Source organism: Corvus cornix, chromosome 4 (assembly GCF_000738735.6).
Source record: "Corvus cornix cornix isolate S_Up_H32 chromosome 4, ASM73873v5, whole genome shotgun sequence".
Lineage (NCBI taxonomy): Eukaryota > Metazoa > Chordata > Aves > Passeriformes > Corvidae > Corvus > Corvus cornix.
The window spans coordinates 35,145,016-35,172,499 of NC_046334.1; the positions used below are offsets into that span (position 1 = coordinate 35,145,016).

A 27,484-nucleotide genomic window follows, 5' to 3' on the forward strand; every position below is an offset into this window, starting at 1 on the left:
TCCCGCCGCTCCGCCACCCGCCGGCTCCGGCGGGGAAAGTAGGTCAGGGCGGCACTGAGCATGCTCGGGGCCGGGCCGGGGGGCGGCCCCGGGGCCCGCGGGGGGCGGCAGAGACCTCGGCCGCGGGGTTGAGACGGGGCCGGGGTCGTGCGGCGGCCGCAGGCGAGGCGGCGGTACCTGAAGCGAGCGAGCGGACGGCGGCGGGGCCGCTGTGGGGAAGGCGGGGTGCAGGGGCGTGCGAGCCCCCTGTGCCTGCGCGGGGCCGGCGGTCCGGCGCAGCCTCGGCCGGCGGGATGCACATGCCGGTCATCGCATCCCTTCTCAGATACGCTTGCGGGAGCAAGCGCTGCAGGAAAAGGGTAACACCCCAGCACGCCTAGATAATCTTGAGAAACAGAATGCTGCGCTTCAGAGAAATGGCACATGTGCTTTCCCCAGGAGCTTTATTCCTAACGGGATTGCAGCACCCAACTCCAGTTTGAGCTCAGTCTCAGGAGGTTCCAGCCTGTGGGAAGCTGACACTGACTACAGATGTCGAAGTGCTCTGTCAGCAGAGGGTAAAGCTGTCTTTTAGCTTGAGCAAAACTGCTTGAATGTGGTTGGTGCTGTCTGTGCAGGCTGTGCAGCTGCCCCAAAATGGATTAGGATGTATGTGGACAGCTGCGGGCAGGAATCTGGCAGCGACCTGGTGTGTGCCGATGCTGTCCTGTGCCACTCTTCCATGCCTTCTCCCTGACCTTGTAGCATCCGAAGAGGGATGCAGGGTGATCTTCAGCTGAGTGTCAAGGCCAGTGGGTTAAACCATGGAAGTGTAGATTTCCAGGTATTTGTAGTACTTTTATAGCCAGGTTTGCACCTTGGTTTTGATGTCCTCTTCTGATTGCTTCCAGGGAGTAGCAGCTCAAGCTCCTCTGCTCATGGAGGAGTAATCATATGAGAAAGCATTTGCTGAAACTGCCAGAAAATCTTGGGTTTAGGACTGCATCTCATTGCGGGGAGAGGTGTATGTGAAGTGTACTGTGGTGTACATCAAAGCAGGTCTCTAGCTTGCACAGGGAAAACTGAAGAGGAATAGCAACAAAGGATTCAGAAAGAGAGAGGCAGACCCACTCCAAGGAGCTGGGCTAGTTATGTCAAGGGGTGTGTATAGAGTGCAGGGGTTGAAGATGGGTGCATCCAGTGCTTGGGAGTGGTGCAGTCACTGGTGAGAGCTGTTGACAGCCAGGGGTTCTTCTGTTCAGTGTCTCCAGAATGGAGAAAATTGAAGACACTGGGGAAGATGCATCTGGTGTTGTCAACCTTGCCAGCTGAGGGAATAGTATGCCTCTTACTCTTCCAGCAAAGCATTTACTTGGTGGGAGGAGCTGTTTAAGTCATAGGTCCTTGTTGGCCACTGACCTGTGATTTGTGCTAATTTGACCCCAGTAATTATGCACTTGTTTTTCCTTCTTCCTATCTTGAAGTACTGGTTTTGAACATAATTGAATGACATTTATTTATCAGTTAATGATGGAGTAGTTCGACAGGTGAGTCCCAAGTCTTACAAACTCCTTTAAGTCAGGTAGCACTTTGCCACTCTCTGGATGCCTGTCAGATCTGTGTGTGATATGAGGCTGAATTTTTGTATTTGGAAAAGTCACACATCTTTCCTTCCAAAAGGGGCTACTCTTTCAGGCTCCTCAGGTTTCGGTGAACATAAGCCTGTGTTGCTGGAGCCAGCCACCACATTACTTGCTCCATGCCCTTTCGTGGGAGATCACTATCACCTGTCAAGTGACTGTGTGGACTTTGTGAGTCATTTTTCCATCCCACCTTCCAACAGTGCTTGCACCAGCTGCACGCAGATGACTGGCACGCTGATTTGAGCAGGAGCTATAACACAGATCTTCTGGATGTGTACCCTAGCTCTAGTTAAGCTATAAAAAGCTCCCTAATTTACCTGAGATTAAATTATTATATGATGTTATTATAGATACATGCAAGTGCATGAATGATAAAATTGGCAGTGTTGGGGTTTTTTTTAGATAATACCTGCTGTAGATAAACCTGCTGACATTTAAAACTTAGTGCTACAGTGTCCGAGTTCTACTCCTGTAAAACTATAAGGTTGTTTGATAAAAGGCAGCCTTTTACCTTAGAGCAAACAGAACTTTGGTATAGCTAATAGTTTTATCTGAACAGCATAATGAGGGAAGCCTTGTAATCATGCAGTTAAAAATCTAAGATAAGATTAAACTGTACATTTTGTGTGGTTACAGTCCCTCCATACACTAGGCGGAGCGACATACAGGAATGGCTGAGACAAACTTGTGTGCCACACAATGTAAGGTAACAGCAGAGAAACTAAAGAAAAAAGGGAAATTTTTAAATAGTATTGAGCAAACCAGCTGTATTCATATGCCAGTCAACATAGATACATGAGGGGATATTCCATTAAAAATTAGCTTGCCATATTTCTCATAAAGTAGAAAGGAAATTTTGATTATGAGAAATATCTTGTTTCAGTATGGTGATATTACTCTTTTGTTTTTTTTAAAAAATTTCTAGACCCAAGTATAATTAGATCTTGCATGAATACTGATGAGAAAATACTGACTTTATTAGGATACATATCTTCAGCGTGCTACTTTAAATCAACTAAATTGTTTTCTGAAATATAAACTGTGTTTTAATTTTAGTTATATGTTACTCGAGATTGTAACTTTAGTCACTGTAATCTGTAATCACATTATTCTCATCTGAAAGACTGCAATTCCAGGCTAGACCCTCACTGCTTTCTTTGTTGAGTAACACCCCATTTTTTGGGAAAGATGTGGACAACTGAAAGGCTTGCAAGTGATCTTGGTTGGGATGGAGTTGGAGAAATTGCATGGTCCTGGGAGCTCCTGGCCTACACCAAATGTGCCAGACTGGTGTGGGAGGAGGCGTTACGGGAGGGGATAGGTGTTCCTACCTTGAATGAGACAGCTGGAGTGTTAGCTCAAAGCACTTGATTTATTAATTGATTTTAACCAGCATACATTCTTGCAGCAAGGACACACTTCTTCTGGTACCATGCTTTGTATCAGTCCTTTCAGAAATATCTTACTGTGATGTGTCCCAGAGAATTGTGGCTTGTGTTTTGTTCTTGTTTCTCCTCCCTACCTTTTGAAATAACTCAAAATAAATTAAAAAATATTAGGCATGAAGCTCATGAACTTTTGGAGGTTTTTATTTGTACCTCTTAATATCATGTAGTTCTAACTGTTTCTCTTCTGCATTTCTGGATTTGTTACTTTCCAGTTTTGTTGGTAGTTCCTTTTTTATCCTCTACAAGTGGACAGGAATGACCAATTACATTTTATTCCTCCTTATGCTTTATTTTTTAAGACATGGACTTACAAAAGTAACTTGTTTTTATACGTTTACTGTGACTCCCCCCTTTGCTCGTCCCAGAGGAGGAAAAATTCTCAGCTTGTTTGAGTATGACTTTTTCTGCAGTGATCCACTTTTGTCACTCATTTCTGGGGGAAATTCCTTCCTGAACTGTGTCATAGACAGTCTGTAAATGAAACAAACCCACTGATTATGTGGTCACTATAGCATTATCTTATGTAAGTGCATATATGATTCTTCTTGAAATTAACAGCTTATTGTGGTTTAATTTCCTTTTTGATGTTCTCTTAGCAGTATATTCTCTTGATGGAAAGGTCTCTCCTTGTCCTACAGCATGTGTGTGGACAGTTTCTACATGCACTTGTAGCTGTGTTGAAAGTGTTGCTCAGGCTCATCAGCGATGTGTGCTGCAGAAAGTCTAGATGTGCTGATGTGCTAAGGCAAGGGCAGATATGTCTGCATAAATTGTTGGCAGCTGAGGAAAGGGTGAAATCCACACCTCTTGTGATCTGAAGGGAATATTCCACAATGATGTTAGAGAAAACAGGATTCAGAGGGTTTGGCATCGCTGTTAAAAAGCTACCAAATTCTTTAGGACATGAAGAGATAAAAGAAGGTCTGGTGAGAGCCTCTCTGTCCCCATCCCTCCCCCCAGCACAAAACTTTCCATGTGTAAGCTGAGGCTAACTGAGAACATTTCAGATAGATAAAACAGTTTTGGTTCCTTTCTTTTTCTGCATCCTGTACCACTTCCCTGCCCCATGATTTCCTGTACATTTCCTTCTAGCTACTGAAAACTGGAGACAGAGTATTGCTTCAGAGAACACTGATGAGATGAAGCTCAAGGCTGGAAATGAAGTTGCTGAGGCAGGCACAGAAGAATTTCAGTTCTTTGTCAAAGCCTGAGAAGGCTTTTGTCTTTAGACAGATATATTGGATGACAAATGGATTAGTGGGGATGCTGGATGAGCCAAAGAACTGTTACCTTAATAATGTCAGATGTCTCAGACTCTTTAATTCTTTTCTTCCCAAATAATCTTATTTCTTTCAACTTTCTGTAGTAAGAAACAATGATCATTTCTCTAATCGCCTTTGCTGACCTCGCCTGGCCCGTGGCTTTCCAGCTGAATAAACTGAGGGTAATAAAAAACAAATCTTCACCACTAATTAGCTTTTGAAACATCAGTGTTTACCATTCGCTGCATGAACTATCAGGCATTACACCACCGTGCAAACAAACTACAACTGCATGTCATGAGTGTAAAATAATATAAGGCACAGAATACAGTGCTGAATTGCAACTGAATGAAAAGATACTGGGCATGTTGCATGACCTTCAGCAAGATTCAGTGTTTATGTCAGTAAGAAAGATGAGACAAATTATTCATGAGGCTGAAAAGGGGGAGAAAGGACATGTGATCTTGGAACAGTTAGAGTTATGTTATTCTTGGGGGAAAAGATCAAGATGATTATGTTAATATTACCATTTATGTTGCACTCTCACCAGAGTCAGAGTTTTAGGAATGTGCCAAGCTTTGTGTGTTTTTTCCAACTGCAAAAATACAATAGGATTTTAGAGATCAGTCAATACTGGTTTTATTTCTTTTTGGTTTTGTTTTTTTACGACACAAATGCTTTCAGAAACAAGGTGAATCAATAGATGTGAATCATCAATAAGGTGATTATAAGATGAAACTTTAAAAGAATATAATATAAGCATGCATTAATATGTGAAAACAAACAAAAAAAGACAACAAACTATTAAGGACTTTATAAAATAAAAACAAACCCCAAAACTGTTTTCAGTGATGTAGCTAAGTTCTTTAGAGATGATATACACTTACCAGAGGAAGTTGAGTGTATTATTGCAGGAAATAATAGGAAATGTGTCTTTGAAGAGACTGTTTATCATTAGGAATGAGAATTTTGCTTTTTGGTATGGTCTGCAGTTGAGTAGCACTGCTGAGGGGCACTGGTGCAATAAATGCAGAGTATGTCCTGACAGAGATGGTGTGCCAGGCTGGGCCCTTTTACTTTCAGAAACCATGTGTCATCAGCCCCTGCATTTTCCTATTAGATATTCACAAAAGAAAGCATGTAACCTCTTCTCATGAATAAATAGAGTATTTCAACTAATCTTATAATTCCACAGTAGAATAGTGAAATTAATTACTTGAGTAATTTCAGTGAGTCAAGCCAAAACTGTCAAGCATACACGGAATGGGAAGTAAAAGTATTGAGTGTCTGATATCTGAATATTTTCTGCTAAAGAAAACCATATAAAAAGTAGGGTGGTATTTTTGCCTGCAGCCATTTCATTTTACCTGCAGTGTACAGAAGTTTGACATTAGCAGTTGTCCACAAATGTTCTCAGACCAGTGTTGGCACAAACAAAGTGACCACATTTATATCTACCCCATGTAAATCATCTATCCTTCAAAGAGGATAAAACCATATAAACTTGGGACATTTACAGGGGAAGTCACTCACTAGAGTCACTGTGTTTGAAATTCAGTGGGGCACATCTTACAGCCCTGTCTAGAAAAGTAAATTCAGAGAATTGTAGGTTTAAGAAACTGAAACCTCATGCATTTGCAGCCAGTCATCCTGGGCTGAGTGGTTTGGTTCCTGACAAGTAAAAAACCATTCCTGAAATTCTCAGGCTGCATCAGGCTTTTCTCCTGGCTGTTTCTGAGGGGGCTACCACCCTGTGAAGCTGTTCCCTGCCCTGCTGAGGTCATGATTTCTCAAATTGACAACAGTACTGAATTCCCTTTAAGGGGTGCTCATTTTTGCACAGTCCCTGGAAAAAGGCAAACACTACACTGTCCGGCTGAATTGATTTTGGTCCTGAAATCCACTTTTGCTGATCATTTTCAGTAACATTTGCAAGGGCTTTTTGCTTTTCTCCTGACTGTATTCTAGGCTGGTAACTTCAGTGGGTTCTCATATTAAATACTGTGGTTTTTGCCATGTCAGTTCTGTGGTATAAATGGTTGTCTCAATGAAGCTCATTTTTAACAAAGTTCATTTTTAATGCCATGTTGAGCTTTAAGCTTTCACTACATTAAAACATAACTTTTACAGTTCCACCATCACATTCTATCAGTTAATCCAACGTGTATTTATGTCTTTTCACATATTAGTTCATTGTGCTAATTAAATTTACCTAACCAGTACTTGAACCTTTATACAGGAGCCCTTTCAGCTTCAGAGTTTCAGCGTTGCCACAACGTAACCCTGCCATCTACTGGAAAGTACTTAGTAATGCTTTTCGTCGTTAAAATTGGGGTGGGGATGTCTCCAAATTTTATGTACAGAAAAGGCCACCTCTACTCTGAAACACACAGAGTGTGTTTCCCCTGTTGTACAGAGGAAACACGCACCTGAAATGCACAGAGTTACATGGAAGGGGATCAAATATATAGTAAACAAGTGCTTTTCACTCTCAGTCAGTCAACATTTTCACCATCAAAAGTTATCAGATCTCATCATCCCCTCCCACTACTTTTTGGGTGGTGTCCCACAACTAGAGAAGTTGGCTGGGTGGTCCCGTGGTCTCACTGTTCTCTGCATGATCAGAAAGCAGGAGTGGGAGTGGGCAGTCAGGGGGTGCACAGCTTCTTTGATGGCTCAGAGATTTCGCACGTGTGAGTCTGATTTCTAGTTGAGTGTGCATCTCTACCCTCAAGGTCACCAGGTTTTCATCTGGAGGGAAGAAAGAAGCAAGCATTTGGGTAGGCCAAGTGTAGTAGACCAGCTGTGCTAGAGTTGTGCGTGTGTCAGTGTTGCCAATCTCTGCTTGCAGGTGATGCTGTGGAATAGGCTTTGGGGCTACTTGGTCCTATTTTGTCCTCTTATCTCTAAGTTGCTGATAGACTGCTGGCATCTGGAAATACTGGGTTTAGTAAAAGTTAAAGGCTCTGCTTGGTTTGCGGAACTCCTGCTTTTCTTGCCTTGTGCATTTGTGTAGCTGAGTAGTGAAAAGAGGTTCTTGTAATGTGGTCAGACATACACTGTGATTCTGGGAGCATCTTGCCTCAAAGGCATCAGAGCTGATATCTCTAATGATCTGTAATTATCATTTCATGTCATGCTCTTTCTGTACTTTCTTCCTATACCCTTCCTATAACTTCTTTGTGGATGAGTTTTGCTTTAGTTGTTCTACAAGACATTATCTCCTCTGAAAGACAGGGAAAGGAAACCCTGAAAGACAGGAAAATGCAAAACAGTAAAGCAAAATTTGCTTCATAAAAGAGTTGAAGGAATTCATAAGTCATCTTGCATTGGTTTGCAAGGACTGGAAGCTGTGTCCCTTTTTAGTGAACTGCCATGCACTGATTCACAGCCAAAGCTGTCCATACAGGGGTCTGTACCCCTTAACACAATACAGGCTTCACCAGCTCGGGTACAGCCATATGTATTGCATGACACAACACTTGTTAACATGTGTTCAGTCCCAGCAAATAAACCCAACAGCAACTTCAGCTGTGCTGAGCAGGACACAGTGCTTGGTCAGACTCACTCCCAGACGTCTGAGGTTGTGTCACTGGATATGGCTCCCTGCAGAAGGAGCTAGGTTAGGTGTGCCAGCAATGCAGCTATGCATAGTGACAACAAGCGTAGCAACCATGATAGCTCCCCATTAGGAAGCAGAAGTTTTTCCAGAATGACTTCAGTGGAAACAGCTTTGCAAATGAAGTATATTAAGTATCTGCTTCAGTTTTCGTTTTAAGACTAGATTAAAAAGCAAGATACAACAGGAGAGTAATTTTAAAGATTATCGTGTAATAGCAATAGCAGAGATGCAATCAAAGTCTCATTAGTGCTGCCTTTCCTCTATGTAGTAGTTTTTAAAAGAAATGATATTTCTTGGTAGAAGACCTTTCTATTATGGAGGAAATTATGTAACTTTCTCTTTGATAGGAGAAAAGACCAAAATTGTTATCTACTCTCCATTAAAATTGTCATTTTGTGGTTCCTCTCCTCACAGAAAGACCTTGAATAGAGTTGGTGTTACTTCCAGATATCAAAAGAAAAAATGTAATTGGTAGCAGCACATTGTCTGGATGTTAATAATATTTCAGTTTTACCTTGTTGAAAAAGTAATTTATTCCCACCATATATTAGAAGGGAGGAGATTTGGCACATTCATAGGCTTACTGTGATTATGTGTAATACTTGCATTTTAGGTAATTTAGCTTTATGGAGGATTGTCTCCTACACTATAATAGATGGCAGTTTAAGACGGCAAGGTTTTAGAGCCCCAGGCACAGGATATCACTTATCTAGGACTGAAATGGGATGAGCTGCAGAAGGTACTGCACCAGAGATGGGACTGGTGGGGTCGGGCTCTGGGCTTAGCAGAAGAATCTTTGCACTGGGCATAAACAGGGGTAGTTTTAGAGGGAGAGGGCACAGGAACTGCTTGAGCTCTTCATGATCAGAAGACAAGAAAGAAGGATATTTTGGGTGACTGCCAATGAAATAAGTTCTAATTTTCTGCTCCAGCACTGAACTAGAACTGCTTGTCCTTAGGCTGAGAGATGGGTGGGACAGAATGGGATAAGTTACTGTGCTGTTGCTCTACCCTCCTGTGAATGCCATGTCTCTTTCTTGCAGTCAACCAAATCGTGTGAGTTGGCTTATTTTTTTTCCTCTGGCTACAATACATCTCTGCATATTAAATTAAAGTATTTCTTGAACAAAAGAAGGACGATTTCAGTCATGGCTGAATCCTAGAGGGAACCAAAAATATTCTGGTTTAGCTTCTCCTGTCACATCATCATAGTGTATGTGGCAGTACTTGGAAAAGTCTCTTCCATCTACCCTGCATTTCATATCCTGAAAGAGCAGCTACTGTCTACCCTATTGAGAACATGTTATTTTTTTGCATGCATACCTCCTTTTTTCTTCTGGTAGGTTTTAAGAGCTCATTAAAATTACTTCTTCCTTTTCACAGGACTCAGATATTTCTACATTATAAAACTTTCCTTTTGTTCACAACACAGGTTGATTTTACTGCCGACTTTCATTGTTCCCAAGCCTGCATTAATGAGACACTCTAGGAGAAATCTTAAGAGATAGATTGCCTAGAAGGGAGAAAATGGTATCATCTACTAGAATAAATAAAATTGCAAGAAATTCTAAGACTCATAGATTGCCAAAATACTAATTTTTGTGGAGTTAAATAGGATAATTCTTGTTTGCAGAAAGCTATCTATGGACTTTTCAGAATACACAGCCGCACTAAACATATTTGGAAAACAGGAAGAACAAAGCAGAGTATCCATCTGCCCAGCCTTCCACCAGTAACCCTTCCTGTTCTGAAGGTGAATGGCTGCTGTGAATACATTGAGCATGTTCAGGAAAGGGTGCAACTGGCAGAACAAACAGGGTGTATTTGGTGTTTCTTATGTGTTCTGTAGAATTTTCTGTCTCTTACTTTCAGTTGTGCCAAATACCCATCACCTTTAGCACTTGCTGAATAGCAATGAGTTGTGCCTCCACTCTGAACAGGAGGATGGTGTCAGTTCTTGCTCACTAGGGAGATGCTCTGGAGGGGACCAGTGCCATGGCAGGGACAGTTCACCCTGAGATGCTCTTTCTGCCATTCCTCATGCACTTAGAAGCCAGGAGTCATCTTAGGTAAACCCAGCTGGTGTGAGGTGTGTCCAGCTACCTCACAGGTCCAGTCAGGCAAATATATTCAATGTATACACACCAGGTATTTGGTGGGAGATGTGGCTGTGCATTTCAAGGACATAGGTAATTCAAGATAATTGAAACAGCAACAGGATCACGTGGCTTTCTCTTCACTGCACTTGATATGTGGGTAATTGGTTTTTCTTTGCATGATATATATATATAGTTCATGTACTGATGACATGTAGTTGTTGAAAGTATTTGCAGCTCTGGAGAAATAAAGTGCTTCCACTGTGAGTGTTTATTGTTTGATGAAGAATTCATCATTTTGTTTGAGGAGTTTATTTCTGGAGTCCAGAGAACAGCTTAATCACTTTAGAAGACTAATTTATGAAACTGCTGTAAAATATCCTGGTCTGTAAAGTAACTTAACATGTGTACAACATGGCTTATAAAATAAAACAATATTTAAGCATAAAAAGTGAGAGAATTATTTGATATCATACCTATTTAAAAAAGATAGGAAATGAAGATGTATTAGAAATCAACAGCGTTCTTATTTTATTTGGAAAATATAAATGGGTGGTAAAATGAATTAGCTGTAAAATCTGTTGATTTTAAAGTCCACTGAGACTCTTAAAATATAAATGAAATGGTTATTCACTCAAATGCCATTCATTCTCATAAAGATAAAGCAAACTCAGTTTATCTGAGTGGGGGTTTCCTATTATTTGTTTGATTTGTAAATAGTTTATGGAGACATTTTCAAAACTACATTTTCTTTTGAAGCACCTTCTGTGCTGTGAAAGAGATTTAACTTTGTCAACACTTCTTTATGGAATGTAAGGCTAATGCATCAGACTTTCTTAGGTCCTGTGTGGAGTTATGTAGAGGTGCTGCTGGATGGCTGCAGGCTTCTTTCAGATTTTACATGGAAAATATAGAATTCATCATTTTGGATCTACTCTTTTATATTTCAGGATCTCAGAGTTCTATAAAAAGAATATGAAGGCACTGGGTTTATGCAGCCGTGTTCTTTGATGTTACAGACCTCACGGCTGATAAGGAAGTGACACTGCTGAGCACCCAATGTTTCTTCTTCAACTGTTTGTTGATGAGTATAAATAAACTTATTAAAAAGGAAACAAAATCATTGTGCACTTTGGCCACACAGATAGCCAATTAAGTCTTAAGTTACGTGTCCAGGGGGCTGGATGCCCTGAACTCCTGGGCTCCCAGAAGGGCGTGGTGTATCCTTCAGCAAATTGCTTAAATTCTTTGCTCTGAGATACAGCTTACACACCTCCAGCAGGGGAGTTTGTATAGTCATAATAAGGTTACAGGGATACTTTCAGGAGATCTTTGCTGGATGTTCTGTTGTTTGCATGTACTGTGCGAAGTATTATTATTTAGAGTTATTGTGCAATTCTTGATAGTTACTGAAGGTAAGATTGTTACTTTTGTTTTTTGGTGTCTGAGTAAACTTAGACACATAATTTCCATGAATCAATAAATGCAGGTTTCAAAAAGTGTCAGTTGGCAAGAGAATTTTGTTTTGATCTCTTCATACAATTCCTCTTACAATTTTTCATAGTGTCCTAAAATACTGCTGTTGAAAATATAGGAAAAAACAGGTAAAACAAGTGTCCTAAAAGAGAAGCTGGAGTTGACTTAATCCAAACACCAGCAACTAACACACTGACCACTAATATCAAGCTGGAATACTGTGCTGGTAAGGAACTTCAGGCAGTAGAGTCATTATACATTTTAAAAGCCCTGGGCAAACATTGCATCTTGCTCCTCTCCATGCTGTTCTACTTGACTTTGGGCCTTCATTCTCTCAAGTCACAATTGACTTGACTCACTGGTTGAGGATGGCACATAGACTGATGTCTTAGGCTTCAGAATTAATACTTTAATACAGCAACTTGTCAGTGTTGGAAATAACTCTGCTCTGAAATGAACCAAATAATCAGTCTGAGGGAATGGGGGAGAAATGGGCAGCACTTCTACTTGCCTGGGACAGTCTCCAACATCTGTAATCAGGAAACACTGAAGTATCTCAGGAAAACTGCACTGATCTGTCATGTTGCATTTGCTCCCTTCTCTTGGGCAGATGCATGATTCTGCTCAGCACCTTCTGAGCAATGGAGCTCGGCACTTCAGACACTCAGTGCTCATTCTGTCCTGCTCTTCTCACCTGCACTGTATGCTTTGCACCAAAACAGCCCGGAGAACTTTGTAATAATAATCTGTATAGGTCAAAGTCTTCAGGCATTAACAATTATGAATTTACCAGTATGATAAAAATGAATTTGACTACTTACAAATAACAAAAATAACCACACATTAGTGAGGGGTTAAAGATGTGTGGCTTTTTGTATGGGCCCATTAGGTGGAGAGAAAGCTAACCTGTGTTAAATTTGTGCTGTTATCTTGCTTTTTGGTACTCAAGCTGGTGTTGGTCAGTGTAGACAAATCCCTTGTCTGCCTGAGCTGACTGAGATTGGTGAGAATGTCCATGGTCCATTGCTACCACAGCTGGAACTGCTGAGATCTCCAGTGCCTTGACTTGGATACTACTGACCACTTTGATCCTCACACCGTAACATTCCATGGACTTTCTGACAACAGGCTGAAGGCCAGTAAGTATTTTCAGAATATTTCTTTGACAGAGGAAAGGAGAGTATGTGTCGATGTGGTCTGTAACAGCTGCCTGAACAGTCTTGAGACAGATTCCTGTTCAGTAATGGAAAAAAAATTAGGTGTTGCTTTGGTTATTGCATGGATGTCTCTTGCCAATATTCTAGTGAAGGAGAATATACTGCAGACCTAGAAAACTCCTCTGAAGTCCTTTCTGTTAATTAAAAAGTGGTCCACAGTGACTGTAGGATTGGGAATGTGTTTTGTTCTGGAAAAAAAGTAAGTCAGTGGCTTGATAACATTAGTTAAGTTGATGTTAGAACAAAAATTAAAGATGGGAAGAAAACTAAGACTGTTGCCAGAATACTTCCTAGACTTTAGAATATCTGGGGTTTTTTACACTCTAAAGAGGTTTTCTTAGTTTCCTTTGGTTTTTTTTTTTTTTTTGCCATAATGGTTGTGTCACAATGTGCACAATTATTCGTAAAAAAAGTTAATCAGTAAACTAATTATGGGGATTACAAGAACCAACAAGCTCACACCATTTAAAATTCTCTATAGTCTGGGTAAATACATTTCTCATACTTGCATCTTAGATACAGGCCAGGTTTCACTGGGGCTGAAAGATACTGGTGGAAATACTGTGTTGGAGACAGCATTTTTGAATATGAGAGTGTGGTTACCCAGATCTTCCTGGTTCATGGTGTCCTGCTAACATATTTATGTTTATTCTAGTGTTTCACATATTTTAGTGTAGAAACTGTAAAACTGCTAAAAGTTCACACCCTAGTCTTGCTAATCTTGAAGATGAAAGAGAGTGATATAAAGATTCACCCTGGTATTTATACATTCTGGGGAGACAAGCATTTCTCTTTGTGGGCATTTTCCATGTCCCTCACATTTAATGGAATTTTATTATATTATATTCCCAAGAGAAATGACAGGCAAATAATAGATCAGATCCAAATCATCTTAGTAACCATGTGATTTCCCTTTCACAGCCCTTGAAATTTTATTGTCTTCTGAAGGAAAACGTCACTTGACTCATAGCATATTCAAAACATCAAAAATTCACAATACAGGTAAAACTACTTTAAGAATAATTTTTTTTTCCCCTGAGTGGATAGTTTTTACTTGCCCTTGTCTCTGTGGCTTCTTCCATGATCAGCTGTTGTGTTTTGAAGGTTTCCTTAATTGTAATCCGTGAAAACATTCCAATGGAAGGACAGTTTTTCTCTGCCAAGCCTGACAAAAGATACAAAATCAATGTTTTATTGATCCTGCAGATCTCCAACACTGTCATACTGAAAATAGCTTCAAGATGGGCAAGATCTCATCTGCAACACCATGGGTATTTTAGTACACAATTTTTTTACAATAATGTTTTATGAGATGACCAAGAAATTATTTTTTTCTGGACCCTGGGCTAGGTTTCCTTTTGTCAGCCAATGACATTCCCAACCAGTGATGTATGCAGTTCAGCATAAATTAATCAATGTTTGCTTTAAATTAAATGTTTTAAAATAATTGAAAAGGCATATTTATCCTCCATTACTACCAGATGTATACTGGCAGAAAACACAGAGCAATTCAGTAGCACTGTCTTCATTTGCACTGGCATTGGTCATGCTCACTGGACCCTTTTCTCTGCAGCATGTGTGTGTGTGTGCAAGGCAGCATATGTAGACCCTCTGGACACAGAGTTCAGCAGCTTGGTACATTTGCTCTTTCCACCATTGCATGATGTGATCTGTGCCTGCTGCTAAATCATTATATTTGCAGCAAATCATGGTACTGCTTTGTCTTGTATTTCACTGTGCAAGCTGTAACCCTCTTGAAACCCCTTCCTTCCAGACATCCAGACAGCCTATTTGCAGCTGGCACCTTTCAGTGGGGGCCCGCTAACGTCATTTGCTATTGTCTGCTTTTACAGAAATGGTGGACTGTAGGCTCATTGACAGATCAATTTTTTCATTATCAGCATATGCAGCTGTTTCAATACTTATTATTCCCTCATTCTTGTCTATTTTCTGCTTATTGTCAAAGAAGCTGAAGTTTTTTGTGGAAACCCCAGCTTACCAAGTCAATTTTGCATGGCAATTATTGTTTAAATAAAACAGACAGCATCACAAAAAAACTTCCTGGGAACATACATGTCTTGTATAATTATCTCTGAATAAAATTATGCTGTGAACATAAATCTGAACCACAGAGTTGTTTGATGCAATTAGGAATCTTTCTAAATTGCTTCAATATTTATGCAGTTCTTAAGAAGGAAAGTCCAGCAGTTTTAGCAACAAACACCTTGCATAACTTTTTTACTCCACAGTGAGCTACTACCTCTACAGTTTGTCAAGTTAAAAAATATCTCCCTAAAGGAAATAAACCCACTATAGCCTTTACTACCTGTATGCAAGCTCACAGTCTGCAAACCAGCAGACTATTGCCTTAGCTGTGCACTTGAGACACTGCTTATCACACAGAACAATTCTGAGTCAAGCAGCTGTTGGCCCCAAGGCAGGCAGGACAGGCACAAAACTTCTTGCCTGCATGAGCTGCTGGGGTTTAGAGTCACTGATGCTTTTCTCTGCCGAAAGCTGTAATCTGGATTTGAAAATAAAATAAAGGTCTAATTAGCTCATGTTTTATGTTTTATCTGAAAGCCATGACTTTCCCAGGGAGAGGTGAATGTAGCAGAGCACAGTCACTTCCCATCACCTGAGTGACTCCAAAGTCTGGTCCCTTCAGTTGCTGCTCTCTCTGTGAGGGTCCTTCTGTTTGCAGTGTTTTACTTCCTCACTAAGCAAGAGAGACAGCAGGACAACCCTTGGCAGAGCCGAGGGTGATTTGCCTTCAGATCCCTGTGACGTTCCTGCCACAGATGAGCCACCAGCTTTGTGAGCACTGCAGACTGCTGGGTCCTGCCTGCACACTGCTTTGAGAGCTTCTGGTAAAACTGCAGGTATCACTTACAGTCTGTGATAACCTGGGTGACTGGAGCTCTCTGCTCTTGGCCCCTGACCAGCCTCCGTTTTCCTCTGAGGAGCTCACTGAAGATGCATGACAGGGTGTGCCTTTCAGGATGGCCTCCCAGCTGAAATCTCCCGAACTGCCATGTTCAAAAAGGTGTGAAAATTGTGTTGGAGTTCATCTGTAGCCCTTAATGTGTGTCTCTTCCATAGTGTCCTGCTGTGCTTCTGGAGTGACCTTGTGCTCCAGGTGAAGAGGGACTTCTCTGTCAGGCTAGTTTCTGGTAGCCTGGTGAGCTGTTACTGTGAGTGTGACCTGTAACTTTAAATCCAGAGATGATTATGCTAATTTAAATATTTTCAGTTTGGCTGCACGTTTCTAAGTGTTCATATGCAAACTCTCATTTCCAGTGACAGGCAGAGACTGCATCACCTCTTTCCCTCATTTGATTATGTGGCTCACTGCTGCTGCTAACAGATTACCTTTTTAGCTATTACCAATTGCTCTTAGATATAATTTAGTCTTGTTAGATGTAGGAAGAGAAGAAAACAAAATATAGCAATTTGTTATCAGCTCGTAATACTCTTGCCATATAAAACCTTTCTGATTATTATTTTAAGTTAGTCAATAATGCCTTTTGAGGCTATAATGTAAGTGGAAATGTGGCATCCAGAGTAATATGAGACAGTACATGTGCACAGTAGACTTGTCTCATCTCTAAAACATCACTGTATCTCTACTGCAAGAAAAATAAGTTAATTTTCATAGAAATTCAAATAAAATCTCTGATTCTTGTCAAGCTCTGAGCATTTTAACGTGTTTGAAGTTCTCTTGGCACTGCTTCTGCCTTAATGAAAGACACAGTTTTCTGCAAGATAGGCAGATATGAAAGGTTGATGCTCATGGCTGTATATTTCCTTCCAAATTAAGGTTATGCAGCCTTCTGGAAGTAAACAGGTTTTGCATGGAATTAGAGGTTGTTTGTGTAAATTTATAAAGTTATATAACAATTGACAGGCCTGTTAAACTAAGCTGAGAGTTGGTGTGAGCCAGTGTCATTGGGAAATAAACTCTGAGATGGGAGCTTGGATCACTGGGTAACATGGTGGGTAAAGTAGGATTTGACCTCTAGACATAAAAGAAAAAAGGCAAAGCTTGAGTTCATAGCAGATTACTGGGAAAGCTTTTCAGAGTTCAGGCAAAAAGCTGATCTTAAAGCAGTTTTTAGGTTATGAACAGCTTTGTCTGGGATGAAGGTGAGAAGCTACACTGAGTAAAAACCATGATTTATGCAAACCTACAAAGTAATCCAAACTCCACCATAAACCTACTTGTAATTTCTGTCTGGCCTGGAAGAGAAATGGGGCAAAACCCTGTCTGGGGAAAATAAGTGGGGTGCAAAGGCTGGAGCTCGAGTTGGGGCTTGAATTCACAGAGCTCCAAGGCAAAGGAGAGTGTCTGCATGGGAAACAGAGATGCTCTTCTGTCAGGTCTGTGGTGGGCTAGGATATCCCACTGTGAAAGGGTGGAGGTTAGATTGGGATATATGTTCAGTCAGTGCTAAGGTGATGACTTGATTCAGACTGACTTAAGAAATTTGGTTTCTGAGCCACCTTTTGCTCTGTGGCTTAACTGCAGAGCTGGAGAAAAGATCAGTCTTAGTGTTGGGGTACAAGCTGGAATTTGCCATTGCCAGTGCCAGTAAATGCTGCTGACAAGCTGGTTACACAGAGCTGGCCAGACTCTGTTGGGTGTCAGAGCTAGTTTGTGTTCCTGTGGTGTCTGTACATGTGGATCTGGATGGTGTCACTAACTTAGGGAAAAAGCTAGGCTTGCACTTAGAATCAGAGTGAGCTTGCTAAACTAAGTGTGGAAAAACTCAGATGCCAGCCTGTTTTAACTTGTGTGGACTGTCTGTGCACAAATACATAAATAAAAGTTAGAAATTATGGGTATTTCTCAGGAGGCTGAAAAACTTCAGGTAAAATGCTCTTCAAATATAATTTTCTTCTTTGAATTTGCTTGGATCTTGGCAAATATAGCAGCAGCACAGATGCTACCAATGTGTACTGAGCACACTGACCTTTTTGCAATTTCCCTGTGTGTCAAGCATTGTATCCTTCTGGGCCCTGGGGAATCCCAGGATGCTGGAAGCAAACCCAAGTATAAAAAAATCAATGTTCTTGATTCCAAAGAACAGCAAAGCACATGAGTCAGTCACAGAGATGTAATCCCTTACTATCCTTCTTGCCATGCCCAGCCATAATTTCATTGGAAATCAATTTTAAGTGCTATCCTAGATGGGGCTTCTTCTATGTTTTTCACAAGTCCTTTGATATTTTTTTTCATGAAAGCTTTAAAAAAAAGAACAAAGTTGATGGCTGAGTAGTGGTAGCTGATGAGTTAATTGAATGCCTGGCTTCGAGAGGAAGCAAAAAAGTGTAGATAACTATTACCTGGTCACTGGAGAAACTGTCCAGCCTGCTTGCATCTGGTGGTGGAGCTGCACACCTCGGCAATAGCTGTTTCTCACAGTGTTATCTAAATAAAATAAGTAAAATAAAGGACAATGTAAAATTCTGTTGTACATTACATGTGTTCTATAAGCACAAATTTTGGTAGACTTGGGTCTGAAAAGCACCACTCTACATGGCAAAGGAAGGTCTCATGGCTGAATCAGAGACCTGGAAGTCAAAAAGTCTAGGTTTTCATCTTTACTGCAGGCTTCCTCAGGAACTTTGGACAACTTGTTATGTTTGTGTCTCAATGTTCCAAACGACAGAATAAAAAAAATTTACACTTTGACATAAATGTACAGTTTTTTGTAAAGAGAATCTCAGAATAAAGAGCTTTTTCTGGGTCGCTAACATGTTGCAGCCATCTGGGCTTGTGGGCTGTGACGTGGGATAGTTCTCTTTCTTACCTGAAAACAGGTCCTTTTCCCTACTTTTGCTCTGATGTTGTGCTTAGACACAAAGAAAAAGCATCCAAACCTACATGCATAATCTGCAGCAGTTTATGTTGGACTGTAATTTTGCTTTGTTAAAATCTGTTAGCTAGATTTCATCATGTTCTTGGGAAGTTGCTGAGTCACTGCACTTGTGATGAGTGAATCTTTGTGGGTTATTGTCTCCTATTTCATCATATGCACATTGCACATAATGTGAAGTAGGTCTGCCTTAATTCGCTTTATCATTAATCATTACAAGTAAAAATTAAAGAAGAAGTTAAGAAGGAGTTGTCATGCACATGGAGTGTAAGACTGCGAGGTGATGTTGGTTTAATGTTTGCCTTCACTAAGTAAGATAAAGACAGCTTGCCAAGCACAAGCCCCAAAGAAATCACACATCTACAGATTTGCTTCTTTAAAGTACAATCAATAAGAAGCCATTCAATTGAGAAAGAACAATGCTTGGTTCCTCAAGGACTTGTAAAGGAGAAGGACTATAGAAATCAGCCACTGTCCTTTGAAGACTCACAAAGAGCACACTGCTTGGGAGCACGGTGTCAGGGAGAGAAGGAAGATGTTCCCAGACCTGTGTAATGAAGCACTGCTTCTCCACTGATCTCAACTGTGTAACCAGAGGCTTGCTTTATACAGCACATGAGAGTCCAACTTCAAAAAATTTTTCAGCAAGACTCTTGATGACTTGACGGTCTTTGCTTGTTTGAATAGTACAGAAATCTTGAGCATGTTCTGCAAGCTGGTAGTATGAGAAAACATTTTTAAGTTGTGCTTGTCCAGCAGAGATGATCTTGGAAAAAAAAATAAACTCAACTTCTTTACAATTAATGTTCATGGAGAGAAAAGAGAGCATCTTAGGCTTTTGATATTCTTTTTAAAATTGCCCAGATGGCACAAAAATAGCCTGGATAGCTTCTCTGGGATAGTGCAAGAAGACAACATGTTTTACTTTGTACCTTTGTGGATGGTCAGGTGAAGCACTGAAGAACTTCATTATGCTGAGCTAATTTTTGTGGGAACAGAGCTCCTGAGAAACTGAGTTTTAAGTTGAGGAGGTGATCAGAGGGCTGGAGCACCTCTCCTGTGAAGAAAGGCTCAGAGTGTTGACGTTGTTCAGCCTGGAGAAGAGAAGCCTCCAGACAGACCTTTAAGCAGCCTTCCAGTACCTAAAGGGGGCCTGCAAGAGTCTGGATAGAGACATTTTACAGGGGCATGGAGCGATAGGACATGGGGTAAAGGCTTCAAACTGAAAGAGGGTAGGTTTAGAAATAAAATTAGGAAAAATTCTTTACTGTGAGGGTAGTGAGGCACTGGCACAGGTTGCCCAGAGAAGTTGTGGCTCCCCCATCCCTGGAAATGTTCAAAGCCAGGTTGGATGGGACTCTGAACAGCCTGGTCTAGTGGATGGCGTCCCTGCCAAGGCAGAGGGGTTGAAACTAGATGATATTGAAGGTCCCTTCCAACCCAAAGCATTCAATGGTTCTATGATATATATGATTGAATAAATTTCATTCTTGCATTAGTATAAGTTGATTTTGTAGGCTCAGATTTGACCAGTGGTGAATGATAGCCTGAGTGGCCTCTTAACTACCAAAATATATTTAAAGCAAAGGATTCTTTCACTATGTTTTACTATTTGCATGTTTTAACTGGGGCAGATGAAAATACACTGCTCATTTTGAAAGAAAAATTGTTCATGACAGGAATACTAAAAGCCAGAAGCAAGTACTTACCTATTCCTACTGAAGTATACAATTTGGGTCACCCTCTGTCATAAGGAAATCAAAGTCATGCAAGCAAAAAGGAAAATGTATTTATAAAGTAGATATATTCTACATTTTCTTCACTCCACCAAAGCATACTGACAGACAGTGTGTGACCTGTGACTGTGCAATGAGAACCAGTGGAATTAAATTGTATTACTCCTGGAGCTGTTTTATTCCTTTCACCATACAGACACTAGGGAAACTCAGGAATGGTTATGAGCCAGGTGAACTGGAGGGTTTTCAAATAACTTAACATTCAGAACCTGTATTTTTCTTTCTGAGTTATATTCTGATTATATTCCCCTGTAGGAGGGACAGAAAATAAACTTAAGTCTGGTCAAAGTTACATTACAAAGTTGTCTTTGACAAAAGGTGCCTTTCATTTACACAGACTTATCACTGCAAGTTTTCTGTGACTCAGCAAACTGCAGGGTTTGGCTGTCAGAATTAAATAGTCTCTTGTGGCACAACGCCAGGGTTCAGTGTGCTTTCATTTAGTGTTATCAGACACTGAAAGTCAATAAAATTTATAGAAGCAAAATTTTCCAGCATGTCCGTGACCTTGCTGGAGAAAGTTGTGCATTCAGCAGTGCCAGCCACTGTCTCTCATTGTTCAGAGTTTGTCTTCACTGTGGTTTGTATCTAGACTTTTGTACAGGAGGAAAAGGATGAATTTTCATGACGTTTAAAATTCTAGTCTTATGATGTGGTGCAATTTAAACTAGATTATACATTGTAGACCCACCGTGTACTGAATTGGTCTCTCCATCTTGCTTTAACAAGACCTGCAAGGCAATAACTTTCCGTAAGAATTTCAAAAAGGGATCATTTTCATTTCTGCAACATTCAAAGGGTGCAGAAATCTGGCTAATTTTTCTGGACATTCTGTATATTGCTTTCTAGCTGGAATAAGTTTCATTATCTTATTATGAGCCCAGCCCTTAAGTTCATGAAGGCATTTGCTGAATTTTCTGAAAATATTCTGGAGAATTAAAACTGGAATTTAAATTTGTATTCATTGGTTTCACAGCCCAGAGTGCACATTTTTCACTTCAACAGTCTAATGGAACAGATCACACATGGCCTCACTTCAGGCTTCATGACATTGGCAATGTCTCACTGATAGGGTTCCTAAAGCTTCCCATTGCCTGGATGCTCTATGCTCTCACTGTTCTGTTCTTTTTCTTTCTCAATAGGATAATTCGTCTTGTTAACAGGACGACTGCTCCTTTGTTTTCAATAAACCTGATACATTGTTCACAAATCAGTTGGCAAAAAACATCCTATCTGTTTCTGCTGTAGAAATACTGCAGTGGATGCTAGCGTTTTGCTCCATGTTTTGGAACCTTTCCCATAAAGCATTTAATTATGTTTTCTCTTTCCATGATTACCTTCACTCTTATCTTGATCATTTTTCCTGGCTGCATCACCTGTCTGTATAAACTAGATAGCAAAGTGGCATAATCCTTGGGCTGGAAACAGAGATAGGTGCTGATAAAGGACCACTTATTTTGTAAATATTGAAGCTGAGTCCTGAAATGCATGCTGGTTAAAAACCCATACTGTTAGATATTAACAGATGATACTTACCAGAGCTTAGCATCAAAAATCCGACAAATACAAGAATAAAAAAAAGTGGCAGCTGCTTGTATATGCACTTGAAAAGCCCCTGAGATATGGTGGTCCTTCAAGTAGGTCAGCACATAACTTCAGTGAATAATAAAGGCAATTAATACACGTGTGCAAAACCACCTTCCTGAAGTCATAGCTGTTTCAGCAACTGACTTATTACCACCTCAAACCAAAGAAAACCAGACCTGGTTTGATACTATCTGGTGGAGAAAATAAAATCTTATTTTGCTGATAAGACTGTGTGGAGAAATAGGGCCCTAGAATACAAAATAAATCCAAATGTCTTCTCCTGACAAACATTATCAGATGTATCTGTTCACCCAGGGCAGTTCATATTCAGCAGCACTATTCCATGTTTATTGTTACTTTGACTTTTATGTGCCTATGCTGTTTTCTGCAATGGAAAATCAAAATTCTATATAGTAACACAAAACCATCACTTACCTACATACTTCAGGAAGCCTCTTTTTCATTAATGAAAAGATTGGAATAATGGTACCCAAGCAAGAAGCATCATTATTACTGCTTAATAATTTGAATGCTGCTTTCTCATTAGCGATCTTGTCTACAGTTTGAGAGGCAGGCCAGCAGTACTACAGGCTAAGCTCTACCTAAATATTATCACCTAGAGACTTGCTAAAATATTTTATCTCTCTGCTTGTTCACTGGAGTGGTGAATGACACTCGAGTTTGAGACCACTCATTGCTTTCTAGCCCATTTTATCTTTTCATATGATATATTTTAACTTTTCTACATATTCATGCTCTTCTAAAACAGCCATGTGGACCATATTCTTAATGTTGGTAAGACTTAACATAAAAAGCTTTTCTTCTTTAAAATTTTCCTTTACTAGCAAAATACTTACTAGCAAAATGTTTCCACATGTTCTGCTTTTGACAGCACTGTAACCCTGCTGCTGTTTAATCTCATGCAAGAAAGTGAAGCTGGAATATGTGGAAAGGAAGGGCACAGTGGTACTCATCTGTGTGAAAGTGCCAAGATATTCTCTGAGATCTGCATTCATAGATCTGTGCTGATAATCAGAATGTTAGGATAAGCTAAAAGGCCCAATTTTATTTTTAATAAATCTCAACTAAGTAGAAAAGTGAACTCTTTAGGCCTGCTGTAAAAACATACCTAGTTGCAAAGATGATTGGTGGAGTGTCTGAGCTTAAAAATGTGACTAGAATACAGTTGTGCCATGAGAAGGATATTACAGAGTTCTGGGAGCCACAGCTGTCTGCACATGGTGGAGTTATTTCCTTGTCACTATTCTGGAGCAGTGGTTATCCAGGAGGGAAAATAGCAGATGCATCAGGCCCTCAGCTTCCACTAACAGAAATATTGGTGCTCAAGGGATGAAGGGAAAAATAAAGTTATAAATGAGTAAGTTGTGTTAACAACAAACCTACTATTATCTGCTGTCATTAATGAAGAAAAAAAATTGCATGAAGTTCTAAAAACTTCCGTTAGGCTGCCGCTAACACACATCTCTAGCAGGAGATCCAGAATGACATGAAACAACAAGAATGTAAGGTCATGAAAAGAACTTTGAAAGATGAGATTCTTCTCACAGAGCTTTCGGTAACTAAAATATAGTCCTCTGTACTGAAGTGAGTCACTGGCTACAGGAGGAAAGAGGAACCTTAGTAACACAATTCATCTGACCCAATTTTAAACCTCAGCTATAGAACAGATTAATTGTATCAACCAATGTGAATAATTCAGATGAAGTTATGTACGTTGTGGCCTTCATAAATTGACATTTTTGTAGATGAGTTCCCAGAGCCACATCTAGTAAACAAGCCAGTTTAAAAAGCTTTGTAAATATTAATAACCCCTCATAATTACTGTTTATGAGGGGTACTGTATTGATGGTTTTTCCCCACTTCCTGCCCTATGTTTCAAACGGAATTGAAATGGAAACACAGGACCAGTTCTTGCAATAGCTGCAGTCTGGGAGATGTTTTTAGGAAGCACTTATGAAGGGATCTACAAATGACAGGCACTGTGATTCTGTGCCAGCTCTGATGCTCTGCCATAGTAAGACTTCTAAGGCAAGTGCTACTTCTGTCAGTCTGCTTAAGCATGAGAGAACCACTGTGGCAGGCTAGAAAGTAGCATGTAGTATCCAGCTGCCTTATTTTAGCACAGGATCACCTAACTACATGTCACAGTTTCTGCGTTCAGACCTGTGCAGTGTGGGAGGCTGGGTCAGAGTGAGAGCCTGGGTCAGCAGGTTGTCATCCCGGGCCTCTGTGTCCTTGCTGGGGAGAGATGGGGCAATTGCCTTGAGTGCAGCTAGGGTGACTCAGAGCAATGAAGCCTCCGGATCCAGATGCACCTCTCTTTCTCCACTGCTCTCAGAGTGACTGGAGAGATGACCCCCCCTAGCATGGAAGTGATACAAGGGTGACTAGCTTAGATTCTTAACAATGGGATGTATACTCTTATCTTTGCTCTCTTCTTCCCCTCCCCCAAATACTAGGAAATTCAGAAAAGAATTTTTACCTCTTTAAAGCATGAAAATGAAATGGAAAATCTTCCTCTTTGCAGCCATGAAAAAGATAAACTCACATAAATTTGCATTCTTTGTCAGGTTCTGCTATGTAATTTGATATACCTGGAATTCGATGTACCTGGAAATGTCAATAGCGTCATTGTATATCGAAGTCCTTTACAAAGGATGTTAGATATAATTGCCATGGGGATATAGAGACTAAAAGGACTCATTTGAAGTTAGTCAGAAAGGAGCAGGAAATCCAGGTAAAACCCTTTTACAATCTTCTGCCCATGTGGTGACCCCATCAGGATTTTTTTCTCTTTGGTACATAACCAATGTGTTGTTCCAATGCAGCTGTTCAGTACATCTGTATTCAACTGCAGTTAGAATGGGGAAATGAGATATTGTGTATAGACTCAGCATGATAATGTAGCCACTGCGCTGAGCTGAGCACAAGACTGGAAAAAGATGTGACCTTAAGAAAAGCATGAACTTAGCAGTAAACTGACTCAGTGCCTATGCATGAATTGTGGATTGCCCCACAGCTTGGCCCTAGATTTTAATTCTTGCTGTCACTCACTTCTTACACAATAGTATGTCATAGCTGAACAGTCTTTGCTAAATCAGAGAGACCAGCTAAACTTAAACACCTGTATTGTTGTATTAGTTTAGACCAATTTTCTTTTGTCCACTATAATGTGTCTGTCAATGGCCAAAGCAAGAGCATAAAAAATGGGGAACTGTTTAGTGATCCCTTGATATCTTTCCCCATTCAGGCAATCATTGGATTAGGAAATCCTGGTATGGACCACACAGATCATTGTGTTTAAAAGTCTCTTACAGTCCTTTTCCAAATCATTGTGTTTAATCGCTTTTTCAGATCCATTTGTATGTTTGGCCTGCACAAAATCCTGTGTAATGTTAAAGGTGCATGTAGGAGTTTTCCTGTTCAATCAGCATCCACTGGTTAAATCCCCACTACTTTGTCTTCTATGAGAACAGTGCACAACTACTCCCTAGGAGTTTTGCCTGTGCTGCTGCTCATTTTGTAAATCTGTCTTGCACACCTTAAAGCTGCACTGTCTGGTCCATTTTATATATCCTTTAGGGAAGTTGTTTCATATCCCTGTACACTTTTGAATGCTGTGATGCTGGGGGCATATATGAAACAGTTCTGATTCTAGTTTTTTGAATGAAAAGTGCTGCATAAGAGCAAGAGCAAGTCTTTGTTGTGAGTTTCAGTTTTTGGCAGGGGCAAAACATTTCTGTAGCTCATTTATCACAGCATGTTGTATCTTCTGTGGTCTGTGAAGCTGCTAGTGGAAGCAAGCTGCGACAGCTATTGAATGCCTAGTTTGGAGGCAAAGATGTTAGCAAAGCTATTAGAAGAATTCTATTATAGTCTGGGGAATAAACAGAGTAAGCCAAATTTTCTATGAGATTCTTCGAAGTGCCAGTAGTTACATAGTGATCTATGGTTGTTTTTGCCTGGTGTTTATCATCCTTGATATACAATTTGATACAAATTTTAGAGAAGTAAATTATTTTTGTTCCTTGAGAAGGAAGGCCATTTCACAATCAGAAAGTGTGGTTAGAGCCATGAATGAGTATTAGAACCATCTCTAACAGAGCAAGTCTCTCTTAACAATTTGTGTGTGGCTCTGGGGAAGATTGCTACTTGTCTTTTGCCACTAGACTTTTCTTACCTGCCTTGTCCTACGCTCCCTTCCTCCTCTGCTATTGGACTTAGCTCCAGTGTCATCCTTCTTACTTCAGTTGTCCTGATCATCACCGATATTTTATTTTAAACAGCAAAAGAAAGGGCAGAGCACACTATTAAACAGTTTGTAAGTATCTTTTCCCCTCTTATTAGAGCTCAGAGGCAATTTGTGGGTGTATGTGTGATCACGGCATTGCAACATTTCATTCAGTATGCTTATAAGAATGTGGCAGAGATTTCCTCTTGCCTTTACAGTTTTGAATCATGAAACTGTTTATATGGGATTTATCAAACCTGTGTAATCATTTTAGGAATTTTAGTTCCATTTTAAAAGCTAACTTGGTCATTCAGGAGTCTAATATAAAAAAAAGAATCAGTAGGACTTCACCTGCCTAAATACTTTTCCCAGTCTGAAAACCAGTTTTACTTTTAGAAACAGTTAGGGGTATGAATACCCCATCTCACCTTCATGGCTTTGGTACTACAGATAAGAAACTCCAAATTAGTTACCTGAATGCCACTTTTACAAAGTAGCCCAAGACCTGAATTGCCAAGATTCAAAACAATGCGGATCCATTGGCCTTTTAAAATAAAATGCTCCTGACATCAGATGTCTATGTTGTTTATGATAACATGATAAAAGGCTAAAATGTGATTTCCTTATTTTTGACACCAGACAGCAAAGAGTAATTTGCCAATACAGCAACTATTTCCATTCATGTCTTTCCTATCCGCTGTTTTATCCACTTTACAAAACCTTTCTGTCTTAAAGGGAAATACCTTTACCCTGATTGGGGTAGATTTTGAGGAGACTTATGGAAAATCTTTTGAAAACTCATTAATTAGGAGTGTAGCTCCAGACCTTTGAAATATATCCTTTTTATCCCTTATTATTCACTTTAGGGAAATAGCTGAATTAATACAAGTGACATGACTAGACAGAATGCCATGTAATGAAGGGCTCTTTAATCCAACAGATTATTCTGGTGGATCTTCCATAATTTCAAGTCTTAAAACCAAGATAGGATATCCTTCTCAGAGGTAATGAAAATGCATGGCCTTTCTTATAAACCTGATGATGACTTCCTTTGGCTTTGAAACTCATGAGTCCCTGGGATTCTTGTTCATAGTAAACACCACTTGCAAACATGACTGATATCCAGAGTTTGAACCATCCATGCATGTTGCTTTCTAAAAGTCCTCTCTGCACATCTATTATGTGGGAACTAATTTAACATCTATGGTTTATTACAGACTTGCTAGG

At 40.1% G+C, this 27,484-nt stretch overlaps 1 long non-coding RNA gene across 2 annotated transcripts; it reads left to right on the forward strand.

The window, feature by feature from the left end:
- The first annotated feature begins 20 nt into the window (after nt 1–20).
- On the forward strand, nt 21–18,715 carry LOC104690543. 2 transcript variants are annotated; one of them, XR_002046012.3, is made up of 3 exons: nt 21–12,665; nt 13,665–13,745; nt 13,950–18,715. It is a non-coding gene; the product is annotated as an uncharacterized LOC104690543 (long non-coding RNA). The 2 variants fall into 2 exon arrangements; XR_005601865.1 differs by having other exon boundaries at nt 27–557; nt 12,476–12,665; nt 13,665–18,715.
- Nucleotides 18,716–27,484: the final 8,769 nt, after the last annotated feature.